The sequence below is a fragment of the Berghia stephanieae genome, chromosome 5 (genome assembly GCF_034508935.2).
Source record: "Berghia stephanieae isolate SIO BIC M18660-M18661 chromosome 5, UCSD_Bste_1.3, whole genome shotgun sequence".
Taxonomy (NCBI): domain Eukaryota; kingdom Metazoa; phylum Mollusca; class Gastropoda; order Nudibranchia; family Aeolidiidae; genus Berghia; species Berghia stephanieae.
Window position 1 is genome coordinate 1,687,089 of NC_088364.1, and position 5,000 is coordinate 1,692,088.

The following is a 5,000-nucleotide window of genomic DNA, read 5'->3' on the forward strand; positions in this document are numbered from 1 at the left end:
ATGGTGGAAACTCTATGTCTAGACTTATCAGCAATCAGGAGGTGAGGCTGCTTCAGTCCAGGACAACGTTTTACAACAGACTGAAGGCAATGGTATCCACTGGCATGGTCAGTTAATTGACCAGTGTTGGGAAACAAATATGTATTTTCAATAGAAACATTACAATTTATCCTCTCACTTAGAAGTTTTGTTATAGGCTCTATTGTGTCCATTGGGAACAAAACAGGAACAAGTCTTCTATTACTTTTGCCAGCTTGGTAGGCCAGCTTCAGATTATCGATCAAATATTTTTCCATTGGATCGTCAACATCCATAACTAAATTTGGATCGATCCAAGCACCTGTGATGGCATCTCTCCACTCAGCTAAAGTAAGCCTACTTGGCTCACCATCTCTTCGAGCATTAAACATGGTTATCCTTGACAAAATGATATTCCTCATGAAAATAAAAGTCTGTTTATCCCAGATACCAAATTGAGCCATCCCATTTGTCATTTCCTGCAACAAGTATTTTCTGAAAGTTGAAATATCTTCTTCCAATGGCATGGCTGCTGGTTTACGAAGACCACCCCATTTTAATTCACATTCTACTTCAGCTGAATAAAAGATAAAGCTCCAATTCAGATTGAGGACATCTATAAATCTGCTCAAATCTTGCTCTTTGTCAAATACACCTTTCATAATAAAGTACCCTTTCATGACGTTGACTGCCTTCTTTAGAACAAATCCGATTCTCACTTTCAAACCGGCCTTTTGGCCATCATCTTTGTCACACAATTTGATGACAACCTTTTCAAATACATTGAATTGTTTGTAGTCTAACACATCTAGTCCCGAGGCATTTTGATTTTCGGACTCTGCTCGTAATAAATAAATTAAGTTGGCAAACAATCTCATCTCACCCATTATAACAGATCTTTCCTTTTTTACTGATCTTGCCCATTGTTTTTTCCCAAGCAACAATACAACTAAATCTGTTCTGCAAATCTCTCCAACATCATCTTTCTAAACCTATCAATACATTGGTCTTAAACTCAACATCAACACCTATTTCTTTTGCACAGCCTGACAAAGAAGTCATTTTAATTGTGTCAGCTTGCAAAGACATCACTCGAGAACACTTTTCTTTGTGACGAAAGATATTTTTGCCATCAAAAAAGCCTAAGCAGCCAGAACACATTACTGTATCAGCATTGCCTTGGCTTCTCTCCCTTATTAAAGTTGCTTGCTTATCTTTGCGATGAATTTCTGCATTTGCTTTAAAAACGCCGCTTTTTTTCATGTATCAAACATTCTGTTTTGCTCTTTGCTCGGTAGTTTCAAAGCAGCAATCACCTCCTCCTCTGTACTCTGTTTTCTTTTTATATGACGAGTGAGATGGGTTGGAAATTCATCACAAAACTTACACATTCGTTTTGGTTTCTGAAATGTAAATCAAAGAAAAGTTCATTGCCCAGATGATAATGCCATAAGCAGTGATTTCATAAATGCTTGAAAAAAATATCCTTGAGGACAAATCACCTTTTAAAAATAATGTCTATTAAATAAATTAGATAGTGGAGTGTTGATGTTCAGATATTTATGAAGGTAGGCTTAAAAACACGAAAAACATACTTAATGAAATCTAACCATCTTCCCAATAACGACCAAAATTTATAATGGCCACTTTCTAAACCTCGACTCCCAGAATCTCAATCCTCTTACAATTGCACACTAATTTCTAATTAAATTTTTGTTATTAATTATTAAAAAAAAAAATTATGCCTTTTTCGCCACATCATAAGATATCGTCGCCTAAGCATTCCACAAAGGAATATAGATAACTCATCAAACAAGATGTCTGATGTGAACAACGATCACCTATGTTGTCCAAGTGAGCAAATTGGGGGTTAATAAACTTGCTCAAGGAAAAAAACGAAAGTGCCTGAAGCGGGGCTCGAACCCAGGTCCTTCCGGGACACAGTGCAATGCCTTAACCACTCGGCCACTATAATTCTATAACTAGGGGACTATAATTCAAATCTGATCCATCTTTTATACTACATGGGCTTTCATCACACTGGACGATTATTTCAATCAACACTGTGTACTATATTATAGTTATTTTAACTTAAAACCGTTAACCAATGAAGAGACATTCAAAAATGTGAATTTGTGTAAATTTAAGTGATTGACATTGATGTTACTGAATATAGTGCCATGGAAGAGCCTGCGTTCAGAATATGAATTACATTACATTTAACCTGATCCCTGAGACCACGAGACAAAGACTGTTTGCAGGAAACATTCTATGTTTAAATACAGAACATCTCCAAAGACTTGGATTTAATGTACCTATACAGTTTGGCTGGACCAGCTGTCAGTCTTCTTTATACAAATTCCAGTTAATGACTCTTAATAAAATCACAACTCTAATCTCCTAATCCAAACTCATTAACACCTTGTACACCTGACACTTATGCTGCTAGTAAAGCAATGCACCATAAATGTACCTTGCCAAGCAGACATTTAAAAAATTGGAGATATAGACCCAATTTACTCAAATTGTTCCTCTGATATTGCATAATCAAAACAGACGTTTATCCTTCGCTAAAGTCAATTCGTCAAATAAAGTAATAAGACTAACCTTATTACTGCTTTCATTCCTATTTTCATTCAGTTGGGATGGTTCAAGACGGACTTCTTGTGGATTTGGTAACTTTTCATCAGGCCTAAAGACATATTCTTTTTATTAGAAATTTGATGCAAAATAGTAGTAATCAGTAATAAATATAATTCGTAAAAATTAGATTAAATAGCATAAGTAGATACCTAGTTGCTCCAATCATGATCAAGATAAAAATCAAGAGTTATATCCTATTATTATTATTATTAAACATGGAATATTTTAACAGAGGACACTAACATATACCAGAGTTTGACTTAAAAAATTATCATTTTAAGAAATAAATAAATCATTTTAGACAGCATTTTTTATATTCCTACCTGTTCTCAACCTTATTATATGTGCTTTGTATAATGTGAAACTGTATTTTATGTGACTTTAAGAAATTATATACAGATTGGTTAGATCTTAGGGGAGACAGCGATAAATGACTGCTTATAATTATCATTTATATAAATAGGATAATGTATCTCATAGTGTTTTTCCTACCTTATATTGTCGACCAATCCATCAGAATGAAATTCAACAATTTCAGATTCGCAATAAATTACTTTCAGCATTGTCAATCAGCATTGGATCCTGAGAATGCAAAATAAAGATTGTTCACATCAGACAGATTTTTCATAGAAATTTGCTTACACGACTTATTAAGATTTGACATGTTTAAAGCAGTATTTAACCGCTCTTCTCCATCAAAAATTTTTTTGGATGTCTCTCTAACTCTTAGCCTGAAATTTGCTAAGCGAATGCAACAGTACAAGGTGATCATCCATAATACAAACACAGATGTTTGATTAAGTAAGGAGCTGTAATGCAGAACAAATGACATGTTAAAGAAGAGGGCAGAGAGATGAAGATATGCTTTTCAATTAATGATCTGTTCTATTAGGTACCTGATTCCAATTTAGGATCTTTTCTTTGAACCTCAAAGCTGACAATTTGGAAAGCATTTCTTCCCCTCATCCTCACTACTTGTTTGTGAGGTGGTGCTGGAACAAACTGTTGATATAAAAGAAATTAAGTTTTTGATTGATTCAAATGTAGAAATGGAAATGTAATGGTGCCTGCCAAGTGATCTGATATTACAGGTAATGCTCTATTTAAATATGGTTAGATTTGATTAGAAAATAGGTTTCAATGTGACATAGCATTAGACCTAGGAAATGATGCACCATTAAAGTGAGAGAATAGGGAGAAGCCTGTAAAGAACTAGGACAGTCACTAATCGTAACAACTTTTATTTTTTAAATAATTATTTTCAAAATGTGTAACTAATAATTCTAATCGTAAGACTGATTAGCATAACATGTTCAATAGCACTGGTTTTATAAGTAATAAGCATTGCATTATTATAGCATTTCATGTGTGAGAAAATAAGTTGTTTTTTTTTGATGGGGTTGAGGCATGGAATATCTAACATTAACATACACAGAGACAGCATCAAACAATGATAAATGAATAAATATTAAATACTCAAGTATAAAAGTATTTGAGAAGCTTTAAAACAAACATAAAAAAATACATTTTATCTTAATACAGTAGGCCTAGAATCTACTTTAAAAAAGAAACAATGTTATTCTTCAATCTTACATCTGGGTCAATATCTCTGTCAGCAGAGGGAACGGGAGATGAAGAACTGGAGGGCACTTCTTGCTCAGCATCTTTTGTGGAAGAGAATAAAAGTTTAGGATTAATTAATTAAGTACAAAATTAAGAATCAAAATGCGCCTCCTCTAACTTATGTTCATCTTGATTGACATGCACAAAACTTTAAAGTTGGTTTTTGTTTCCAATTTATTCCAAGCTTTCATCTATGTGGACGATGAATAACGTACAATGTCATAATAAAAGTATGAGAATGAGTAGTAAATGTGCATAGTCATCATAGAGCCTACTACTAGCCTAGAGTATAGAGACTATAATATATACACATAAAAATCTTTAGTCTTGAGTCATCTATTATTATCATTTTTTTTGCTGTCTTTTGACTTTGTGACACTTTGTCTCTCATGTTATCTGTGACAAACAAAACTGGCAAAGAAAAAACAACAACATTGCCTTCTCCTCTAACCTTTGAGACTAGACTAGAGTACAGTGACTGAAAATTGGTCTACATTATCATTCATCTTGATAAATCTAAATCTTAATTAAGTTCTAGAAAAAGCAAGAGTATATCTTTATCTAGAGTTAGTCTCTTAGTCTTATTCTTCTCTTACCTTTTTGTCTGGACTCCAACATTAACATTCGTTGAATGCCAAGTTCAACCAAACGTTTGCTTCTAGTCAATGCCGCCATGTTGAAATTACTAAATGATGGAATTAAACTGATAAATTACT

General features: G+C 33.6%; 2 protein-coding genes and 2 long non-coding RNA genes across 4 annotated transcripts in view; 2 read left to right on the top strand and 2 right to left on the bottom strand.

Annotated features, from left to right (window-relative positions):
• The window catches only part of LOC144973832 (GTP-binding protein Di-Ras2-like), a 206,251-nt gene that overhangs the window by 97,249 nt on the left and 104,002 nt on the right, over positions 1–5,000 (top strand).
• LOC144972230 (uncharacterized) overlaps positions 1–5,000 on the top strand; it is a 29,422-nt gene that overhangs the window by 20,529 nt on the left and 3,893 nt on the right. The gene's annotated exons all lie outside the window — the stretch shown is intronic.
• On the bottom strand, positions 1,028–3,224 carry LOC144973779 (uncharacterized). The gene is made up of 3 exons (XR_013645621.1): positions 3,154–3,224; positions 2,626–2,710; positions 1,028–1,421 (listed from the first exon to the last, which is right to left on the bottom strand). It is a non-coding gene; the product is annotated as an uncharacterized LOC144973779 (long non-coding RNA).
• LOC144972231 (uncharacterized) overlaps positions 3,648–5,000 on the bottom strand; it is a 1,462-nt gene continuing 109 nt past the window's right edge. The window contains exons 1-3 of the long non-coding RNA XR_013645312.1: positions 4,881–5,000; positions 4,255–4,325; positions 3,648–3,663 (exon numbers count right to left, since the gene is read on the bottom strand). The exon at positions 4,881–5,000 is cut by the window's right edge and continues 109 nt beyond it. This is a non-coding gene — a long non-coding RNA (uncharacterized LOC144972231). The remainder of the gene's footprint in view (positions 3,664–4,254; positions 4,326–4,880) is intronic.